This window comes from Perissodus microlepis, chromosome 15 (genome assembly GCF_051167445.1).
Source record: "Perissodus microlepis isolate ML-2025 ecotype Zambia chromosome 15, ASM5116744v1, whole genome shotgun sequence".
Taxonomy (NCBI): domain Eukaryota; kingdom Metazoa; phylum Chordata; class Actinopteri; order Cichliformes; family Cichlidae; genus Perissodus; species Perissodus microlepis.
The window spans coordinates 1,998,139-2,022,815 of NC_140475.1; the positions used below are offsets into that span (position 1 = coordinate 1,998,139).

Genomic DNA, 24,677 nt, shown 5'->3' on the forward strand with positions numbered 1-24,677 from the left:
AAAATACGTTATTTTTATGAGTTCCCCATGTTGGTGTTACAAAAGTCTACATCTCTACTGTCATCAGAGTATTTTCAGTGTGCACCTTGGTCCACAAAACAACAGCAAAAGCCTAAATCAAAACCTCGGGGTGGAGAGATCGGTTTATCCGTATGAGCCCCCACTATCCCTCCTCCACTCCTTCAATTTACTTTGTTCTAGTGAAGTGCACCTTCATGCTTGCCTTTGCAAATTGCAGTTTTTACTTAACAGAACGCTTAATTGCAGGCACATGCTCGAGTGGTCACGGTGCCCATCAGAGGCAAAATGAGTCACAGCAGCGCAGCATAGATTATTCTGGAATCAGCAGTAGCCGTGCCAGGCTCCCACTTTAAGCTCCCCTGGTTGCAAACCAGAGCCGAGTCCATCTCATGGGCACCAACACCAGATGGCAGAGCCAGTAACAGAGCTGTTGGAGAGGGAAAAAATGGCAAATAGGAATGAGAAATGGAGAGAGGAAATGAGAGAAAAGTCAGAGATTGAAAAGAGAGGATGGGATGCATTTGTGTTCAGTCTTATCATTAGATTTCTAAACTCAAACGGCTGCGGATGGATTTGCATAGCCTAAGGTTGGCAGTGGCCCACTTTCCCCTCACCGGCTTTCTGAAAGACTGCCAGTGCATTCCATTATTTGTGTCAAGGCGGGTTCTGTGATGAAGAAAATAACAGTGCTGGCACATCCTCAGAGTTTATGGTCTCGCCCCTCTGTTCCCCTCCCCTCCCGGTTTTCACTGTCTGGCTGAGTCTTGAACGCAGATATCTGCTGAGGAGGGAAGGCCCGAACAATGCATGCAGAGGCAGAGGTACAAAGACTGGGAGTGAAATGATCAGTGGATGACACACATCTGCACATTTCTCTGTTAAAGCTGCTAAACCTTATTTGATGAAGATATCTCATATGGTGAGGCTCATGAATTTTGGTGCCTCGACTGAGCCGCAGGTCCACCTTGTGTGGGCCAAATGTGATGTGACGCTTGCACCACAGCTGGCCCAGGCTGCACTCGCCATAGCCCAAGTTAGGTCCACTTTTGTGCCACCACTGGCTCGCACCACATTACCAGTGCCATAACTGAGCTGGAAATGTCAAAATAAAAGCCCAGATTATGTCCAGAGGTTTGTGCTATCTGCTCACATTAAGATCATTTTATGTGCAAAATTCAATGCTCATCAAAAACCTACTAAAAGTAGACGTTTGTAGAATAACATACTTTTTACACAAAAACATTATGCTGTCATCATAAGCTAATAGTGTGCATGCAAATTCACTTTGAGTCTACCTGAACTATTCTTAAAATGACACAGAAGCACTTGTATCTGATTTCATTCTGCATGTGGGGCGATCGTGGCTCAAGAGTTGGCAGTTCGTCTTGTTATCGGAAGGTTGCCGGTTCCCGGCTCGGACAGTGTCGGTCGTTGTGTCCTTGGGCAAGACACTTCACCCGTTGCCTACTGGTGGTGGTCAGAGGGCCCGGTGGCGCCAGTGTCCGGCAGCCTCGCCTCTGTCAGTGCGCCCCAGGGTGGCTGTGGCTATAATGTAGCTGCCATCACCAGTGTGTGAATGGGTGTGTGAATGGGTGTGTGAATGGGTGGATGACTGGATGTAGTGTAAAGCGCTTTGGGGTCCTTAGGGACTAAATAAAGCGCTATACAAATACAGGCCATTTACCATATTGTTTGGATACAAAATAGCATACTGTACAAAATAGTTTATTTTCGAATAATGCTTATTACTAATATGATTAAGTAAGGACTAATGCTACAGTCTCACTGGGGAATAATTTTGTTGTACATGGACAATGACAATAAAGAGCTATTCTATTTTATTCTGCTAAAACAGTGGCTGGAGATCACAGCATAGCCAAATTATTGTTATTGTAAAGCAACATACTTGATCTAATTTTCAGTGAAATGGTTGCATCAGGAAGGGAAGCAGGTCTGCAACCATTCGCAGAAGGTTGCTGTCTACAGAGTAACTTTGGTATCAGTCTGCAATCAGCTTTTTTTAAACAGGATAAAGTTGAGAATTGCATGCAAACTGTGTAATAACAGGGTAATTAACTGTGATAAATCAACAAAAATCAAAAATATGTTGTTGTCTATTCCAAATCTGCATACATAGAAATTCATATTAAAAAAGAAATTCAGATTAACTGCTTACACTGACCAGAACCTCATAGATACAGTGATGCAGATTCTGCAGGGCGCCAAACTGCAGAAGCCACAGGCCGCACTTTTCAGTAAGACTGTAAGGAGAATACAGCCAGATGAGTCGAGCCTCCGATAGCAAAGAGATGAGTTATTGCAACATGTTTAGTCGTAGTTTATTCTGCGTAAAGTATATCAAGTATATGCGTAAGTTGACCCTTACACTCCATAGTGTGTACATACTGTACCTGAACAGAGGAGAACACTTATTGGGACCTGATCTCTCATAAAATGAAACAATCTGTCTGCGTCTATAAAGATTAGAGAGTAATTATTTGCTAACCTTTACCAGTCGTGTCAGAGACTGAGAGGATTCGAGAGGGTGAACCTGTGCAATCAGCTTGCGATCAAAAGTGGTTGCCCTGAGGTTGCACACTCAATCTCTGAGTCATCGAACGTGAAAACAATTCAATCCAATCATTCGGCAACCATCGATTTCTCCTCGGAGCCAGCGCGTACTTTGGTGTAACTGAGTCGTAATTCGCATTAACAGCATTCTGGAGGTTTGCGGTGTTGCGTCTGACGGCGTGTGGCACCGTGCAGGTGCATGTCGGTGTGCACTGCGTTTGCTCATGACTGGCATTTCATGTTTTTGTTCTCGTGCTCCCGATTTTAATATGCAGTGTATAATGTGTTTTTATTTACCGCAAGGGTCAAAGTCCCCTCGCAGCTGCCTCTGAGTCTCACTGATATTCTGCGAATTACAGCCACTGTATTCTACACAGGAAGCTCTTGTGGTATGGGGCTATTGTTATTCATGGGCAAGGTGTTTTTCACTGTCTCTGCATATTTTTAGAAATTTGAATAACTATCCCCCTGTGGCTCAGACTCTGCTGACCTAATGAGTCAACCTGACTGATTGACACTGGAGACCATCAGAGCAGCCATTCATCATCGTGTGCGGTGAATAAACATTGGAGATTTCATCCTCCCGATGTACGCTTGATAATGGATCATTTTAATCTGATTGACGAAGGAAACATTCCCATAAAAACTGCCAACACGTCCCTGACAACGCCTGATCACTGTCCCATGTCTTAAATCCATAATTGAAGGATGTGGAAATGATCAAGAGTTATTATGACGGCGTATTCAGTTCATGAAAAAGCCCTTTCTGCTGTAAAATTGCTGGTAGCACTAAAAAAAAGAAAAAAATGCTTTATTTCCTTTTAAAAAACTAACTTCAGTTGACAAGTTTAAAAGAAATGTCTTTAGGACAGCAATGAAGTGCAGCACATGACTGACTGCGATGTGAGTAAAATGTGCTGGAAGCTGTTTTAATAATTTTCGCCTCTTCTGTATTCAGAGGCTCACATCAAGCTGTCACTGAGCAAGACTTCTCCTCGTACATCACTGCTGGTCTGCTTTTGCCTCAGAATAGAGCCAAACTCCCACCTCTGGCATTGTCCTGTCAACAGGGAAGATTGTTTTAGGTGGACGTGGATTGGTGATGCCATCAAAGGCTTTCATAGCTGCCCAACCACAACTGTCCACAGCCTGGACATCATCCTAGACGCCACCTTATCTTTGGCCTACACTCACCTGGAGACAGGTAATGAACAAGCGGTTCATAACTATGGCTAAATCCTGGTAGGTACTCTCATTAACGCACACTGGTTCCCAGTATAGTCCTGCATTATTTACAAGATTCTCCTCATCTCCAAGTCTTCCTCCTCCGTGCCCGTCTTGTGTTCTTCGTCTCTACACACCCTCCTGTAATCTTTGTTCTTCAGACCTTTCCGTGGACCAAAAGCCTTCCGTGTCCGGGCTCCAGCTCCGTGAAACGCTCTCCTGAAATGTTGAAACCCAAAGACAATATAAGAAATTTCCTCAAAACCCATTTTACAAACTGGCATTTGGTCTTCCCCACAACCCTGCCTGCTGTCCCACTTGACATAATCGTCATACTGTTAGCTGCTTTGGGTATCTCAGAAGGCTCTTTAGCACTAAATGCAAAAACAAACCTGGAAAATCGAGGTAAGAAAGGGAAATAGCACCACAATTATCTAAGTTGAGTAGCTTTTCAGTTTGAAGGGTGCGGTTCAAACGATTCAACGTGCTTTCATTTCACTTGTGGAATGAAAGTGGAAATGAGAGGCTTTACATTCTGTGTCCAAAGTCAAGCATTTAAATAGGAGGAAATATGTGAGACGCAGATATTTGGTTTGCTGTTCAGAGGCATTGCTTGACACTCCCGCTGTCTTTCTCATTGACACTCGGTTGAAATGTTAAACATCCTTCTTGTGGTTTTGTCAGATAGAAGCAATAAGGAGCACTTGGTTAGCTTGGTTAACATAAAAAAGCCTGCAAAGACGGCCATGGAGGTAACATTGTTCTGCTTATACAAAGCTACAGCACGCAGCTGCGCACAAACATATAGCAGTGGTACAAACCTTTGTGGGAGGGGCGAGGTGAAAAGTATCTCTGCGTGACTGTGAGCAAAACATCTGTTCCATTAAGCAAAAAAAATAAATAAATGTGATGAATCGGATTCTAAGCACAGATTTCAGGCATGTGTATGTATGTCTGCATATTTCACGTCTAGCAATTAACTGACTGATGTGCAGCTTTTCTGATGTCCCTGAAATGTTTACTGCAGGAGACGTGGATTGCAGAAATTGCATGTAATTGTTTTTTGATGAAGAGGGCATAAAAACCCCTCTTCACGTCTTCATCAGCATTCTCCCTTCCCCATTTACACTGAAACCATTTATAAAGTAGCCTAATGCCGACTCTCGCTGAGGAGTGTCCATCGCGTGTCAGCAGGAACTCATTTATACTGCAAGTTGGCCTGATTGCTCAAACTATTTAGCAAGTATGTGGCGTTTGTAGGGGAATTTTCCAACCCCCCCCCCCCCCCCCCCCCCCCCCCCCCCCAGTCTGAGGATGAGTTGAGCACAGAGTTACTTTAAAAACTGCTTAGGCTGGAAAACACACAGTAGGCTTGCCCTTTATATCTTTGGCAGTTCAGTCGTAAAATCCCTTAGGGAGGCACACACCCATTTAAAAGCTGTTAAATGATGATTGATGAGGCATCTTCACGATGAGCGTGCCCCCTCCCACTACTTTGGAAACAATCTGTTATCCCCAAAACACCAAAAGCCAGGCCACTTTGTTATATTAGACCCCCTAATTTTCTTTCATCAGGGGGAATGGGAGGCATTAGCCGTTTAAGTGACAGCAGAGATCTTCCAAGGGCAAGATGGAAAGCCCTTATTCTAAGTGGGGGTCAGAGGGCTGCCTGTTTGTTGATACCCTCAGGGGGAACTTCTCACTCCACACTCACATGCTCCCTGTTAAAGATAACATATGGTCAGGAATATATATCAGACAAAAGCAATGAGTGGGGCGATGTTGTTTACTTCTCGGTACACCAGGCGGAGATATCTGTTTTATTTCTTCTCATATTTGGTAGCTTTTGCTGTTCAGATTAGCTTCTGTATGTGACTCTGGGCTGTGCATGCTTTGTAGCTTTGCATCTTATATAACGTGAACTTTTTACATTCATCAGTCAAAGTCACCTTCAAAAATGTCAAACTTTGTTTTATTCAATTTGGTCATAAAATTCTATTCGAGGTAAGAAAGTCTGAATTTGCTGACATGTAAAGACAATAGCTCTTGGTTGTCCTTCAAACAGCACTTAGGCGATGCCACTTGAGCACAAGGTTTCCAGGAGAACAAAGGATTATAATTACGTGGCACACTGGATGTACAGTTTCTGCCTGCAGTACAGTACCTTGGACATATTACACTTGCATACCAACATTACAGTTAGCCTGTTTTATACATGGGTGTAGAAATAATAATCACCATTCAGTTTATGTATGCTACAAATTGGTTTAAATTATTTTAAAACATATTATTGAACATCCGCAGTGTATTTTATTCTGTTATAATTAACAGCAAACATGACAGCAAAAGATGTAAAAATAGTCGATAATAGCTGATATTTAAACTTTTACACAAAGAGTTTTAATAAATCTATAGTTAGCATACCAGAATTCAAACTCAGAGTTGCTGTTAAATGCAGATTTGCTTTTAGTGTTGGCATTTGAATTGTTTACACTATAAGCTACAACAGCCCTACCTTAGCTTGTAACGGCGGTTTGGCGAGGAAGGAGCGGCTACCAGGTCCAGCGGGCATGTGGTGTGCGGGTTAGCCGGACAACTCTGAGGCCAGTCTACAGAATAGCATTTCAGCCTTTAGCTAGTTAATGCAACCAAATTAGATTAAACTTGTGCTAATGGCTGAAAACCTGCATGTAATGCTTCTCTTCTTCTCTCATGCCAAAAAGATTAGGCAGTAGGTAGAAGTCTTTGTTGCAGTGCTTAGTGCAACACTGACACCCTGCAAATAGCTTGTTTGACTTTCTCTTATTGTCAAAACGGAGGAAGATAAAGTGAGCACTTTGGTTCCACACGTCCATCAAAACTGACACAACCACAAACACAAATTGCTTGAGATGACAGTGGCAAGATGCAAACAACACATTAGAGGTAAAAAAAAAAAAGGCTTTTCATTGAGTCCCTGATGTTTGGAGCACAAAGCATGAATTTAGTACGCGTGGTATACATCCCACTTCGTTTCACATAACGCCACAAGTTATAGAAATCATTTCAGAAACTGCTGTGAAAATGGGCACAACATGCCCGCAGCTCTTGTCTGCCTCCTTACTTACTTTGAGCTGAGCTCATTGTAATCATTATCTTGTCCTTTAGTGGAGTTTTTTCCTGTTACGACGAAGCGAACCCTATGAACAAAACCACCTCTCACAGTAACAATGTCTCCACTTTTATTTGACTTCCACTTGCATTTGCAAATCCTCTGCTATGCACTGTTCCCTTCTTGTGTTGATGTTACATCTGAAACATGAGACCGGGGTTCAGGCCGGACAAGGAGATAAAATAAAAAGAAATGTTCGTCATTGATGGAGAGAAGCACAGACACGTCTGTAAGATGTGAGGTGAAATCAACAATGGAGATACATTTTGATTCGAGACATAGTCTCGAGGAGAATTGATTGTCAGGCAGGTATTTTCATCCCCCTCCTGTCGCAATAAATTGTCCACTCTGGACTGGTATTGATGCCCCACAGCAAAGGTACAATATGTGAAAACAAGGGAGAGTAACCCAAGAAATAACCCAAAGGATACTCTGAGAGATAGAAAGAGAAAGAATTTCACAGGGAGGATGAATTACCGGGAGAGAAACAAAGACAGAGGAAAATGAAAAGAGTGAGAGGGCTGAAACTGTCCCGGCACCCAATAGAAAATCCGTATTGGCTTCAGCAGCGTGAAAAGTTAAACCCTTTAAAGGATTTTCTTTCATCAATGCAACTAACACCGAATGCCCTGACTTATCAGACAGGAGCCCACTGAGCCCTTTGCCCTCACATTACAGATTTCCCACTGAGAGCAAATGGGAAAACTCGAGTCTTTGTTTTTGTTCTCTCTGGGCACGCAAACTCTGATTACTGGATGCATGTGAGGAGGATACTGAAGGAGGCTTTACTGAAGTTGCTGCATGTCTCTGGTCACTCACAGAACACAGCGAAGAGGCTGGAAAATGATGCAAGTACACGAGAGGAACTATAAAATGCTTGCATAGCTGATCTCACACTAAAGCTCTACTTAACACTCACTGATAAAAGTTCATGAGATTAGGAGGCGCATGCCCCGAGGCTCAGAACAACCAAAGCCTCTAAAGCTACAGCTTCTGTTTGTGGTTCATTCATTGATGCTTTGTGTTTAATATATGCAATTAAGGCTCATTATCAATGGAAATCTTTTGGGTTCTGTGTTAATACCGAGGTCTATATTCTCAGTTAGTATCTTGCTATGTGAAGGACAGATTTGTGTCTCTGCCAATGTCAGTAAAACAGAAGAAAACGAAGAAGTTACATAATAATCTGTGAGACGACGCAGCACGTAATAGCAATAGATAAATATTTGAAAAGACAAAGTAGTCAGTCTGACCTGAGTCCTGGAGATGAAGGCCGAGCATGAGCAGTGGTCAGAAGAAAGCAACAAAGGTATACTGGGCACAAACCGAGCCAAATCCGCTATACCTGGTGCTCAGTGAAAATGATCAATATGCTTATTGTGGCATTTTAGTTTGGTGGTGTGCCGTGTGATTTTTCTAATTATGTGCCGTGGCTCCAAAAGGTTGGGAACCACTGCTCTGGAGCTTCTGTGGAGACGAATAATAATTAATTTGCAAATTCTGACCGTTAAATGAGTCTGATCTGTTCTTTCCACAACAATAGGTTAACACAGTAAAACACACTTTTCATGTGAAACTTTTGAAATTTGACGCGACAGCCAACACATCGACCTATCGCGTCTGTATCGATCTGATACCGGCGCTGTTATTGATGCTGTCAGTGTATGGATCGATCTGGCCTTTCAAACAGACGTTTCACGTTTCACTGGTTTACATTCAATTTTGTTTTGTTTCCACAGAAAGATGAAATCAAGCCTGTTGGTATGAGAACATTCAAAGATCCATCCAGGCATCAATCTTTACCTGCTACCATTAATTAATGTCTGTCCCAAACCTGCAGCGCAGTCTTATGTCAGTACATCCTGATCCATGTGTATGAACTAAACGCGTGTTTAGTTCAATATAATCATTAATGATATTGCAACAGATCATAGATTTAATAGGAAAACTCTGACCGTCCTACCGTGTGCTGGTTGCGTGTGGTAAAAGAGGCAAATACTGTGCGCATATAATCAATTCAGCAGCCACAAAGCTCACTGCTCTCTATACTCTCTACCTTGGGTCTCCTGCCACCTCTACCCTTTCCTGCCTCCCTATCCTCCTCCTCGCCTCTCACCTCCCCTGCCCTCAGACATCCTGCAGTGTGGGCCTCAACCTCCACCCCACACAGTTCACATGAGGCTTTTCCTTGACCCTGAAGTCAACGGACACACTGCCAGTCTGATCATGTCAGATTAGTGCCTCTCCTTCTTATTTGACTCAGTCGCTCTCTCTCCCCACTTGTCAGTATCTTTGTGTCTCGCTGACGTCTTTTTCTATTTCTCAAAAGATAGCAGACAGCGTGAGGGAGACAGAATCAAGCGGATAAAGGGAGAGGCGAAACAGCCCATTGTGAGGGGCTGACACGACAGCCATTATCATTGCATGATGGCCAATTATAACCTCTTTTTCACTATTTGTGTTGGTGCAGTAGATGGGATTTCAAAGTGTAAGTAAAGTGTTGCCTCTTTAATGACAGTTTACAATGAGAGTTTCTCTTTATCACAAAAGCTTCCGCCAGACAAAGCCAAAAGTGTCAATTTAACACAGCAGCTTTAAGCCTCAGGCACTTGGCCACTGCAGGCTGTAAATGAGTTTCATTGTCATTGCAGAGCTGCAGTGACGACAGTTTAAAGTAAAGGCTTAAGCAAGAAAAAGCAAAAGTGGAGTAAAGTAACAATATGGTTCAGAATTATAATAAAACCCAGTTTGATCAACATTATTTCAGATATTGTTTTTGACAGTTCATTTTAAGATTCCCGGCATTTTCAAAGTGATTCTGAAGAAAAAGTAAATGTAAAAGCTCCTGTTACATTATCTGAACTTTCACCATGTCAGGTTAAAATATTCTGGAACACTGTGACCTTGAATCTTTCCAAAGGGATATCTTGACATTTAAGTACAGTGTGTAGTCAAGGCTCAAAATCCATGCAGCCTCCTGCCGGTAACCCACTTTTACCTTTTTAGCATGAAAAATGTTCTCGTCTCTTCTCAGGTTGTTGGAGCGGCAGTTTAACAGGCACTGACACGGCACATTCACCCTGTGCCACTAAGGGACTGTTTAAAAATGATTGGGGTGGGGAGAGATGCTTGAAGTTAATTCATAAAAATACGCTGCTCTGTGCTAATCATGTCAGATATTCAAACTGCAACAGCGTCCCCCAGCATCTCACGGTGGGAAATACAAACAGGATTCCCAGATGTGTTGTAAGACTGTGCCCAACATATGAATGCTAATGTTAATGTCATCATGCCAGCAAGCTCACAGTCAATCACACTGTTGTGAGCAATTAACGGTAAACACAAAGTCATAAATAAAGTCCACACATTTTTGGACAGTGACAGAATTTTTGTTATTTTGCATCTGCAGTGAATTTTAAATCAAGTAATCAAGACGTGAATGAAGCTTAGTTTTCAACAGAAGTATTAACTGTTTAGGAATTACGGTACTTTTTATACACAATCCCCCATTTTCTGTCCCATGTTTCAGTCGGCTGCCCTTCCCCGAACCTGGTTCTGCCACAGGCTGCTTCCTGTTCAGAGGGAGTTTTTCCTTTCCACTGTCGCCAAGTGCTCGGTCATAAGGGTCGTTTGATTGTTGGCTTTTTCTCTGTAAAATTATGCAGATGGTGTTTTTCGCTTACAATAAAAAGCACCTCGAGGTGACTGCTGTTGTGATTTGGCACTAAATAAATAAAACGGAGTTGAACTGAACTAAACTGAATATTTATCCCATAATGAATTAAGTATCTGGAGTTGATTCCAGTGTTTGAACCTGCATTTGGTAGCTTTTCACTGGAACTTTGAACATGAGATCCAAAGAGGCAGATGCAAGTGAGGCCCGCCATCATTAGACTGAAACGGAAAAATGTCAGGATTCTTACATAGAATGACTGCAAAGGCCAGTTCAGCAAAACCAAAAGGCCCAAAAGACGATCGGAGACAACTAGCATGCATGAAGAAGTTATAATGAAAAAACTCCTTCACAACTTCTAGTCAAGTCAAAACCATTCTCAGGGAGGCTGGCATAAAGTAAACATGTTGTCCACGAGTTCAACATTTCAGACCGTCGTTGGCAGCTAATGCTTTTCAACCAAGTGTTAGAAATGAACATTTTATTTTCAGTTATTGAATCTGTCCAATTACTTTTGAGCCCCTGAAATGAAGGGATTGTGTTAAACATGCTCACATGCAATGCAATGTTTTTGTTCAACTGACTGAATTAAAGCTGAAAGTCTGAACTTCAGCTACATCTGAGTTGTTCCATTTAAAATTCGTTGTGTTAGTGTAGACAACCACAGCTGGGACAAAAGGTGCATTTACTGTTGATGTGCTGCTGATAGTGGCTGGGTGAAATGAAGCGTACAGGGCGACACTCCCTGCTCGGATTCAGCCAAATTAAAAAGAAAACAACTTCTTTCATTTGGCTAAAGATGGATGAAACTTCTTAAACTGGGTTAAGAAATATCCAGTGCTTTAGTAAAACATGGAAGGTGGAGGTGAAACATCATCTTCAATGAAGACATTTGGTGAAATCATAAAAAAGTCAAAAAAAATATAAGTGAGAATAAGAGAATTTCCATACACACAATGCAAAGACAGATTTAAAAAGCTGTGTAGGCTTAAGAACAACACTCCCATCAGACTGCTCACAGAGCTGTGATCTGGCTTCATTTGGTTTGGTTGAGGTTCTGCTATGTTATATCCACACAAACATGAGGTCCCCTAAATATAACGATTAGGTTTTTCCATCAGTGGATGTTGTTCTTCCGTGATGGCACAGAGACTGCATCGGGATCAAACTGTGACAGAGTGACTCGTGGAGCATGACATATCATTTTCACTCATGGATTCCCCACCACAGAGTTCAGACCTTAACTCAGCTGAGAGTATTTAGTATGTCAGAGAGATTTTAAACAGTAGTTCAAGTCTCCTTCCATCAGTACATCTTTGTGAAAAATGAATGCAAAAACCATTGTTGTCACACTGCCATTGTGAATGTGTGCTAAAGGTGGTCCAACTAAATATTAGAGAGTGGAACTTCTTTTTTTTCCAGTCATTTCCATATTTGCCTTCCTCACCTCCCCCCCAAAAAATGTCAGCAGGGAGGGAGGATGTCTGCCAAACACTAACAATACAATCTGCACCAGATTTGACTCCTTTGCAGTCGCACCCATTTACCCAAAATAAAACCAGAGCTGGATGCTTTTATTCTGACACAGTGGAGGAGATTCAGTGCACGATGCTCACTTCCAAGTGGTCAGAACTGAATTTCCAAGGTGTGATCCAAATGTAGCAGAAGCCCTGTGAGAGATGAATGCCTGCAACAGATGAACTTAACAGACCAATTTAAACCGGGTACATATTTTGAGCCAGCCTCGGTAGCGACAGATCAGATGCCAGTGCCTCTGTCCTAGACTGCCGTTGACACACATTGAGCGTCCTGCGGGTGGTGGGCCTACACCAGGATGGGACCATGTCTTCTCTTCGGGCTGTGCCATGAGCTGAAGCTCAGCACCGGACCCAATCCTGGGCTGCATAAACTGGTCCCTTCATTTATTTCCTTTCATTGAGGCAGGCTCTTCGTCTGGGCCATCACACAGTACCAATTCAGCTTAGGAGACTCTACAAGGGGCAAAAGCCACTGTAGCCCCCATGATCACTGGGACATACAAACCCCTCCAATATATATATCTATAGTTCAGTCTCGATTTAAGAAGTGGAGTAGCTGACAGTGCAGCACCTAGAGAGGATTGAAGAAGTTTAATGGCCCTCTCTTCGCCTTCCTTTAAAACAATAAGAGCGCATTGTCATACAGTCCCTCGCCTGCTTGTAATTTACAGTTTGTGTACGCAGGCACGTGCGACACTTTCAGCATTTGCACGATGACAGATGCAGGAAAGCGAAGCAGCCGCTGTAATAGAGTCAGTCTTTGCCTGTTGAGGGCATTTTAATGAGATGAGACGGTGAAAATATAAAACTGGAATCAACCCCCTAAACAATTACACATCTCCTTAATACCACAAATCAAAGCTTACATCCAATCACTAGGCCTGTCTTTCCAGTAATGTGATTGCAAGAGTGGCATCATATAATATCACAATTGCCTTTTCTGATTAATTGCCCTCCAGATGCGTACTGCATATAGCCCAGCACTCAACTCAAGGACAGCCACCTGGCGTCTGCAGTGCGCTGTGAAGAGAGGTGCCTGCTCATCACTGTTTGATCCTGCAAGCGCCAGCAAACCGGTGTTTTATCGGGACAGCTAATTATAGGCAGAGAAGGATGTGGAAACAGCATCCTGCCTCCGGAGCAACGCGGCGTGCCCACACATTCATTTAAACGCACATGTGCTGAGAGGCATCCACAGGCTGAGTCAGGCCTTTGTGTGATTTGTGAGTGTGTGTGCATGTGTGTGAGTCCTCTGAGGTTCACCACTACCCATCTATCAAGAGGACAGGACAGCAAAATGACACGGCTAACTGCACTGCTGTGGTTGGTCAGTGACAGAAACATTTCTCTGGCCTCAATCTGAGGCCCTTGAACTCTGCAGTCTTTGTTTGTATCCTCCTGTAACCCCTGGTTTGGAGATTTGTCGAGGTTGAACCCAGTTTGGAGAGGTAAACATCTCACTGGACTTAAGTGCAGCCTGCTCTTGCATGCCAAGGTTGCCAGAGTTCACCTGGAGCCCAGTTTACTTTGCTTTTTTGTGCACAGAACTGAGCTCCGTGAGGAGAATTGTGCCTTTAGCTTTGACAGTCACCAGGACGATAATGGGATTTTGTATTATTTATTACGAAAGATAAAAGCTTTTTATATAAATTGGAACTTTTCCTGAAGACAAATAAATAAAATTAGACATTTCTATTCATCGTTCATGAATAATTAATAACTGAGTTATTTTTGCCTATTTTTGTTCGCTTTTTTATCTCAAATTACTTTTTTTTTTTAAGAAAATTAAATTAAATACATTAAAAAACAGTCAGACAAACAAATCACAGCTAAAAAGTTGGGTTTTTTCAGTCTCCCACACAAATACCAAGGCTGTGCTGCGACAAACTAATCCTGGGCTTAGCCACAGTGAATCTGGATCTGATTTCAGGTCCAGATTCACCTCTGCAGATGGGTTCAGCTCAGGTGTGTCAGCCTTCAGCCCCATGATCCCATCATTCTTTGCAGCTTCCTGTTTTATTTGCCAGTCACACATCAGGGGCTCATGAGTAATAAGGTCTGTGTGGAGTTGAAATGAAAATAATCCTCCGATTTTGAGTATGTACGCTTCTGCGCATGTGTGTGTGTGTTGTGTTCTGCTTTCAGTTCAGACACACTCCCAGCATCTCAAGGATGTTGGGAGACGGCGGTCTTAACCTTGGATGCCTACTTCAGGGCGCGAGCCATAAAACCGCTGCTTTCACCTGCTTTGAGTTTTCTTTTGCATTTTTCTCACCAAATTTCCAGCATCTCTCAGAACTCCTCCTCTGAGCGCAGACATGTCATATAAGTTATTATCAATAATTTTTATGGTCATGACAGAGCAGCGTGAGCTGAACTTGGCTCCTCTTTGCAGCGGAGGCCCCTCCGTAGGGTCCCATATGGAGCAGAAGATGGAAACACTGATGTGTGCCGTTCATCTTTATGTCAGGTTGTGTGCGTGTGTGCGAAATGTGTTTTATTGATAGATGTTCTGACAGCGCATCATCTTCAGACCTGTCTGAGGAAGAGGAGGCAGCCTGTTCTGATTTGTGAAGAGCTCAGAAGGCGCAGATGTCAGAAAGCAGAACAGCGAGTGGTTTGTGAATTTCTTCCTCTCTGTCTCTACTTCCATCCTCTGTTTAATACTTGAGCATGCAGCTGCAGCGCATTAATGCCAAGCGCAAATATTGACACACACTGTAAAATCTAATTAGTTCCCAGAACTCAAAAAAATTGAGGAAACTCGTTGCCTCAAAAAAATTGAGTAAAGCTTAGCTAAAAATGACTAAATTAGGACAACTTATTTATTTTGAGTACTCTGTACAAGCTCATTTGTTCCCAGAACTCAAGAAAATTGGATCAAGTTTACGTAAGATGACCAAGTTAGGGCAACTTACTCATTTTGAGTACACTGTACAGCCTTGTTAGTTCCCAGAACTCAAAAAAATTGAGGAAACTCGTTGCCTCAAAAAAACTAAGTAAAGCTTACTTAAGATGACTGTTAGGACAACTTACACATTGCAAGTCTGCAGTATTAAGAATAACTTGATATTTCTGACTGTACAGTACTAATTGTTTACCTACTGACAAACATTTCAAGTTCAACTAAATAAAAAAACAATTTGTGGTAACCTGAATATGATTAAAAATAATTAACAACACTTTTTGTAATGATGTTAAAATCAGCCCAACTTTTATTTTCAAACACAACAAAGTATAACAGCCAACATACTGGACACTGTTCTGCTGAACAACAAACAATTATATTGCATCACTGTTATAATCTTACAATGAAACAAAGTCTCAGATGTAATTATTCTGAAAATAAGTTCAGGCCTACCACAAGTTTGTTTTGTACTTGCATTACTTATATAATCAAAATAAAATATTTATTGTTCTGTCACAAGTGCAGTCTCTGATTTAAACAACACATTTGTTTTTCATTCCAACACATGAGCTGGAATGTTGTAATATTTTAAGGATGCTTGTGTCCAGTCCAGGCATTACTGCCTGAATGACTGTCATGGATCGAGGTGATCCAAATGTAGGTGCAGAAGAAAGTCTTTAACTTCCCTGAAGTACAGTGGCAGTGGATGTGGGTTGGAGATGCAATGAGCTTGAACCTGCAGGCGACCATCTTCACTGACCACACCATCTGTGACGGAGGACTCATCTCTCCTGGTGTCCTGCAAGCAAACAATCATATTTTTTGGAACATGAACTTAATTGCTTTCTTAAAACATTTTTTTCTGCATTTGGTATAAAACAGACTCCAATTTACACAATCTCAGGCTCCCTCCCCACCGGAGAGGTGACATTCAATGTCCCAATTGTCAGTCTGGATAGCCGTAACCACCACCCAACACACAATAATGTCATGAAAGCATCATTTTAAAAAGGGCTATGCAAACATGGCCAATAACTTTCATTCTAATGATGTGCAAAATTATTTGGGAACAAAACAAATTTTGCTGTTAGAAAACTTGCAGACTTGACTATATACAGTGTAGACCCTCTAAACTAAGTTTGGGGGATGTGATCTTTCAAGAAATGCAGACCAAACTGTTGTTGTTTGTTTACTTACACAGCGTGTCTTGTAGAATTAACTGGAGTCACCAGCAACAGCATAGTGCAGTCATATCTCAAGTCTAATAACAGAAGACAGGAAAAGATCAGTAAAGAAACAACTTCCCCAAACCAAAGCACAAATAAAACAATAAGTAAAACAGGCTGATCTAAAGTATGATTAAAGTTCAGCCTGATTAATATAAATGTCACTGACAGTTGCTAATATATTGGAAAACCAAAATACTTACTGAGTTGATGTCTTTCTGTCCAACAACAGGAGTGCTGGTCCCGAGCCTCAAAGACAGTAAGAAGCAAGCAGAGGGAGAAAAAACAGAACATTTTTCAGAAACTGATTTTATCCTTAATGGCTGTGCAATTATTGTAACATAGAGATTGCTTATGTTGTTAAATAAAGGCTAGATTTGACATTAATAGATGCCACAGATGTTCAAAAGCTGCCACAAAGCATGAAAAAAAATGGACGTCTCCGAAAACGTCGGAGCATTTTTGCAAATATGTGATGTCTTGATAAATCGATCAGATATTTGAACTTTACACAGCTACATTCTCGCCTGAAAATATCTTAAAAGTTTATTTTGTGACCCAGAAAAAGTAATACGTTTTTTAGCCGCGCTCTTCCGCCATTGCAGCGCTTACAAGTACGCACAGGTTCCGACAACCGGCAACAAATGCGATCCTCCTTTTCCCCAGACTACCCTTTCTGGGTCACAAAATAACCTTTTAAGATATTTCCAGCCGAGAATGTAGCTGTGTAATGCTCAAATATCTACTTAATTTATCAAAATATCACATATTTGCAAAAGTGCTTCCACGTTTTCGGAGAGCTCTGTTATCCACCAGCGTGATAGCTGACCGGGAGGTCAAGGCTCAATAGAGTCCAGGAGCACAGCTAACTCCTGGCTTATTGTTTTCAACCCCCCCTGCACTCTTTTGCTACTCAGGTTAAACATGATATATATATAGTTAGTTAGTTATGGCTATGGATTGAAAATACCCCCCACACCCCACCCTACCCCTAACAGCTACACCTCCCAAAGAATTTTGTCTGGGCTCTTATCTCACTTTTTTATTTCAATCAACAGAAAATTTCACAGACATAGTTTTATGTAAGGTTTTTAAGGCTGTGGTGTTAATTTTTAAGTAACATGAGCCCAGCGGCAGCAGCAACGCTAGGCTAACACTAACTAGCTAGCAAGATTATAAACCTGGTGCTAAACTAAGAGAAGCCACAAAATCAGTTTGAATAAGAGTAAACATTTACTCACCAAGTCAGTGTGTCAGGTAAAGATCCACTGCAATGACAATAATCTCTTGAGCTGACGCTTCTCCAGGTTTGCTCAACATATTCCATAACAAATGCACCATGAACATGCAGACTGATCCGAGAGGGAGGAGGACGGTAGTCACGTGGCATTTTCAAAACACATCTTTCATCCTTCCGCCCTGAGAAGCAAAACTTCCAGCTTACTTAGTTTTACTAAGTTAAGACAACTCAAATAAATTGAGTTTATCAGCATTTTTGCATAAAAAGTACTGGTAACTTATTTAAATCGAGTTCTAATAACAAATTGTTAAAAATTGAGTTCAGCCTATTTAATATTTACGGAGCCCTGGAGGGGACATGGGAGAAAAAAAAATTAAGACGGACTTTTGCGAGATCTCGCAAAACTAACTCGGGATCTCGCAAAACAAACTCGGGATCTCGCAAAACTTTTTTTTTTTTTTTATTTTTTTTTTTTTATTGAAACAAATTTTCATATACAAAACAAGTCAAGGAAACAGACCAGAATTGTAACAATTTACATTATAAAGATGGTGAAGCAAGTCATCATAACTTTACAGGGAGAAAATAAAAGTTTCTAGGGTAAAGTAATAAGGAACATAGACCTTTTGACACAGGCAGGAAAATTAGAATAGCAAGTATTTTGTGATTTTACAGTATAGTACAGCAGTTTTTTTGTTCATATTTGAAATAAGCTTAAGTGACTTAAAATATTGACAAAAGTAATTCAAGAAGACGGTAAACATAGGAGAGGCATTCTTCCACTTACATAAATGAATAAAAAACTTACATAGCACTATTACAAAATTGACAACATCTGAGATTTCAGAATCCAGATTGTCCATAAAGTAAAGAATATCCTTAGATGTAAAGGCAGGTACATTGGAAATTCTGAGTGAAACCCAACAGTGTATTTCAAACCAAAAAGCATTAACATACTGACAAGTGAAAAATAGATGCTCTAGTGTTTCTGGATCGGAAGAACAGAAAGCACAAGAGTCGGCCTCAAAATTAAACCTTTTATGCAGGAATTCTCCAACTGGATAAATGCCAGATATGATTCTGAAGTGTGTTTCTTTCATTTTAGGCGCAAGTGGGTATTTTAGGTAAAAAGAAAATGACTTTTCTTTCAACATGCTATCAAGGTCATGTCTGACATTGACATTGTAGTTGCAGAATACTATTTGCTTAAAGGTATTAGAGATGAACTTATTATTAAATTGTTTGTCCTTTATTGAGGTAGTACCTATCGTCAGTGAAGGTAAGCATGTTCTTATTAATGAATACTTTAAAGTATTTACGATAAGATTTAACAACGGTGTGGGTATCGCTTTACAAACCTTATTATAATTATTAAATGAAATCTCTATTTTATACTTATCAATAAATTCTTCATAAGATAGCAAGTTTCCATTTTTATCAAGCAGATCAACAACAAAACATACACCGTTATCATACCAGTCTGATTTAAATAAGGACTTCTTATTGATGACTATAACCCTATTATTCCACAACACAGAATTGTGAGGTGAAAAATTGTGGGTGAAAATTAGTTTCCCAAAATTCAAAGCTTGCTTATAGACTAGACAACTTAAGAGGAATCTTAGATATTTCATAATCACATCTGAGCAAAAAATCTAACCCCCCGACCTTATTAAAGAGTTTGTTTGGAATATGGTACCACATAGATTGAGGATAGGAAATGCAGTCTTTTATCCATCTGAGCCTGAATGCAGCAATAATGGATTCAAAGTCTAAAGCTTTCAAGCCCCCATTTTCATAGTCTTTAACTAATTGTGATTTGCGTATATAATGTGTTTTATTCTTCCAGATAAAGCTGAATATAATAGAATTGGACAGTTTAATCATTTTAGGAGATGTAAAAATTGAATAACAGGGGTATATGAGTCTTGAAAGTCCTTCTGCTTTAGACAGTAAGATACGACCTAATATGGATAAATCACGTGTTAACCAATGATTAAATATTTTTTTTAACTACATTTAATCTAGGAGTTATGTTATTATTCTCTCGATCATTAGTATTTTTACTGATTATTAAACCAAGGTATTTTACTTCCTCTTTTACTGGAATATTGTTAATAGTATTTTGATTACAGCTGTGTACAGCTAAGATTTCACATTTTTTAAGGTTTAGTGTTAAGCCGGATGCTTTTGAGAATGAAAGGATTTTATTAATTGCAGTAGAGACCATATTTACATTCCTTAGAAATAAGGCAGTGTCATCAGCAAACTGACTAATTCTAAATTCTTTATCAAGAATGTTTATGCCTTCCAGATCTGAAGAGAGTTTGATATAAATGGCAAGCATTTCTGCTGCAACAATAAACAATAATGGGCTAATAGGGCATTCCTGCCGAATGCCACGATTAATTTTAAAACTATTAGAAAACCCTTGATTGAGTGCAATACTACTTGTTATATCTCTGTACAACATTTTCACTACACTAACAAATCTGGGACCAAAACCCACAGCCTCCAGAGCTTTAAATAAAAAATTATGCTCCAAAGAATCAAAAGCTTTAAAGAAATCAAGAAATAAAATAAGGCTATCATGAGGAATTAAATGATTGTAATCCAACATATCTAATACTAAACGAGTATGATGATGGATATGACGTCCTTTTATAAAGGCTGACTGTGTCTCATCTATTATTTGAGTTATTCCTGTTTTTAATCTGTTGGCATAGACATGAGCTAATAATTTGTAATCACAGCAAAGAAGTGTGATAGGTCTCCAGTTATCTAAAAGGATAGGGTCCTTGTTTGGTTTAGGAAGTAAAGAAATTATTCCTCGTTTCATTGTTGGAGATAGCATCTGATCATTTATACATTCATTAAATACCTCTAGTAATAGATCTTTAATGTCACTCCAGAAATATCTGTAAAATTCAATCGTGATTCCGTCGGGACCTGGTGATTTACCACTCGCCATTTGGGAAACAGCAGCATCCAATTCAGTTAAAGTGATTTCAGACTCAGTGAGATTTTTAAAGTGTGTGTCAATTTGAGGAATTTTTTCATGGATAGAGCTAAAAAAAGAATTAGTCTCCGAACTGGAATAATTTGTAGTGTAGAGGGCTGAATAGAACTCTGTAATATAGTTGTTTATAGTCTGTTGGTCATCAGTCAGGGTATTATTAATTTGTAACTTCATTATAGTTTTTTTTGTTTGTCTAGTTTTCTCCAGGTTAAAGAAATAAGAAGAATTCTTTTCCCCCTCCTCAATCCATTTAGCCCTTGAACAAATGAAGGCACCTTTTGCTTTATCTATATAAAGTTCATCTAGTTTGTACTGCAACTGGTTTAGTTCTATAGAGTTTTCCTCTGTCAGATGTGATAAATTGCACAATGAACTTATTTGTGCAGTGATTACAGCCTGTTTCTGTCTCCTTTTATTAGCCATTAATTTTCCTTCTTCACTGGCAATTTTTCTGACATTAAACTTCAACCATTCCCATTTGCTAGTAGAAGAAAAATCCTCCATTGCTTTTACCTCTCCTATTAATGATTTAATTTTTATACAAAAAGATGAGCTTCTTAAGAGGTTACTGTTAAACTTCCAGTGAGAATTCTTCGGTTCTGATAATCTATTATCCGGGGAGATTGAAAGTGTTATGGCACAATGGTCAGTAACAGGGGAATGAAGAATCTTACAGTTGGATGATAGGGGGAAGAGACTACCAGTTATTAAGCAATAATCCAGTCTTGAGCATTGAGAGCGCTCAGAATTACTCCAGGTGTATTGCAGTTTTTCTGGGTTTAAGTTACGCCAGATATCGATTAGGTTGAGGGTGCAGGAGAAATCCATTAATATTTGGTTAAAATGAGAAGAGTTATATTTAGTTGGAAATCTATCCAGTTTTTCATCTGGTACCATATTAAAGTCACCTGCAACAACGACTTTTTCAGTTGAATAAATGATCTTCCATTCTTCTATCATTTTTTTCAAATCAGAAATTAATTTCCGGTTTTTAGCTCTATTGTTGAACCCATAAACATTTACTAAAATGTACTTAGTATCATCCAACTCTATGTTAACCAATGACCTTCCTCATCACCTTTATGATCAATAACTCTTCCATTAAAACGATGTAGAAAAATAGCCACTCCTGCTGAATGAGAGGTACCATGAGATAAATAAATATCACCGCTTCCCCACTGCTTTCTCCAAAATATATGATCATCTTTACTACTGTGTGTCTCTTGAAATAAAAAACAATTCGTGTTAGGCTGTTCCTTACAAAAAAGAAAAATCGCTTTACGCTTTATGTTACTTCTTAAACCTCGAACATTTAAAGAAAATGTTGAAAGAACCATTGAATATAGCTTGAAAGTGCTGTAATAACTAGAGTAGGGCAATGGAACATTTTACCTCCTATTAACTAATAAACCCAGTCAAAGTCAGGGACCATTGAGCAAGTTACCGGCTTAAATTTAGTTGAACAGTTATACCTTCTTATCTAGGTCGTTATAAAGTTCTTTCATTCTTTGATTTGACGACCATCGATGACAGCATATCCGTCCTTCAGGAAAGCTTTGAGCCCTCTGCTCCTTGCCTCCTCCACCCTCGGCCACAGACGTTTGCGGGCTTCTCTGTCTTCCTTACAAAAGTCCTCTCTAAACCGAATCTTCATCTCCTTGCAGAACTTCGCCTCCTTGGACATCTTCCACACTAGGTCTCGAACAGTTCTCATGGCAAACTGTATGACAATCAGCCTGGGTTTGTCACCAACTCGTCCCTTCTGACCCAGCCGGTGCACTGTATCCACTGTGTTGTACAGCTGCTCAGCGTTCGCAGGAATTATCTTGGTCAGAATTCTGATTATTTCTTCTCTCGTGTTCACCCCCTCCTTCTCAGGAACGCCAGTTAGCAGCAAAGACCATCTCCGTTTGTATCTAGCATGCTCCAGACACATTTCACGAAGAGTCTCGTTCTCTTTTTTCAGCGTCGCCATCTGCGTTTTAATACGTTTCACATCTTCCACCACAGATTTAACAGCTTCCGTATTAGCATCCACGGACTCCTTTACTTTTCTTACAGCGTCGGTGTTTTCTTGCAGCTGGAATTCATAATTCTTTAAATGTTCACTTTGGGTGTCGAATTTACATACCAGTTTTTGGATAGCATTGAGGAGAACTGTGTTTGAAACTTCGTTTTGCGTCTGCGATTCGTTAGCCTTCATTTTTTTAGGATTTGGACTTTTAACTGGTGTGTGGTGACGATCAGCTTGCGGTTTGTCTTGTTCCATCCATTCAATATCTTCTTCGTCGCACGCCTGTCGAAGAGCCGCTAGGTGGTAGCCATGATCTTTGTTAATGTTAGCCATTTCGCCGCTTCGGAGAAGGTGGCCGAGAATGACGGAGAGAAACACAGGGAGGAAGTTTTTGAGTTTTAGAGATGAAGTATAACTAGTCTGCTTCTAATTCCGGTTTACTTGATTGCGGTCAAGACATAAAGGAGGTTCTTTTCAGGAAAAGCCTCGGAGCCCACTCAAGTTGAACCGCTCACTCCGCCATCTTCCCAGAATCCCCCATCTCGCAAAACTTTTGCGAGATCTCGCAAAAGTTTTAGCCGCATTCTTCCCGTTAGCTTCGAGCTAACAGGAGGTCTCGACCTCCTGTTAGCTTCGAGCTAACGGGAGGTCGAGACCTACTACAGCCAGGAGGAACACCGCTTTCCCGGCACATCGTGCCTCGACCTCCCGGTCGGCTTCGAGCCGGCGTCCGAAGAATGCGGCTAAAACTTTTGCGAGATCTCGCAAAAGTTTTGCGAGATCCCGAGTTTGTTTTGCGAGATCTCGCAAAAGTTTTGCGAGATCCCGAGTTTGTTTTGCGAGAGCTCGCAAAAGTTTTGCGAGATCCCGAGTTTGTTTTGCGAGAGCTCGCAAAAGTTTTGCGAGATCCCGAGTTAGTTTTACGAGATCTCGCAAAAGTCCGTCTTAATTTTTTTTTTCTCCCATGTCCCCTGCGGGGCTCTGTAAATATTTTTAATTAAACACAATATTACATTTTACAGTGCAGTGGGAAGCAGATTTGCAAATGAAAGAATGATGAGTGAATAAGTGAATGGTTTAAAAACCCCAAAGTTTCTAAAGGAAAGATTACCTGTGCTAGCTGTGGCTGAAATGTGATGAAGCATGGCAGCGTGCCACCAATCAGTGTTTGTGGTAACGAAACAATAAGAAAGTAAAAAATCTAAATAAAAGCTGTGTTGAAAGCACCACACAGTCCTATCTGTAGACATCTGTATATAAAAGATGGTCAGAACAGCATATTTAATGTATATATTTTTCATTTTTTAGGAAACTGCACATCTGAACCAATGATGGGTGCATAGAGGAAAACAGTTTTGGGGAAAATAGTCTCTGTACCTGACAAAGGTCACACAGACCGAAATGCTGTAAGTGAATGTGTGCGGACGTTCTATTATAGATTTGTGGAGCTTGAAACTCGCATATTTGAACAGGTTGTCTATCTAAGCTATCTAAAATATCAGTTCCTAAAAGTTCCTAAACATATCTGCTGTTTACAAAGTGTGACGCCAAGAATAGCGAGTACTGATCACCTACAGCTGTCTTAGGACACCTGTCAATCAAAGCAGCCACACCCCTGTAGTTATTATGAAGGGCTCAACTATTCATGGAAGCTGATAAAAGGCCAGTTGTTGTACCAGCCGTAAACATACTATAACACTGTAAAGTTGGTCATTTTGATTTAGGAGTCTAATTGGCATTGATTTGCTGCAGGTGTGAACAACTGAACATTATAAGAATTGGAACTTTTGTCACTTCAGTATTGGTTTCATTTATGGTATCAGGCCCATCATGTATATATTTCAGCCAAAGCAGCTGTCTAAACAGACACGGCTGCCTTGCAACAGTTTTACTGCTTTTACTGCTCCCTAGGCGCTGTCAAACACAGGTGACTAACATCTAATATCGTATCATAATGCCTGAAGGGCCAAAACTGCTTAAAACTGATTAAACTGTGTGGGTTGTCTAGACACAGCAACAATCGTGGTTGGGCCCTACAAGGAAAAAGGGTCTGTCCATATGTATTAATGCAGAATGGTGTCAGAAAAAGGTC

At 40.6% G+C, this 24,677-nt stretch overlaps 1 pseudogene; it reads right to left on the reverse strand.

Annotated features, from left to right (window-relative positions):
* The window catches only part of LOC146371386 (uncharacterized), a 132,463-nt pseudogene extending 118,298 nt beyond the window's left edge, over positions 1-14,165 (reverse strand).
* Positions 14,166-24,677: the final 10,512 nt, after the last annotated feature.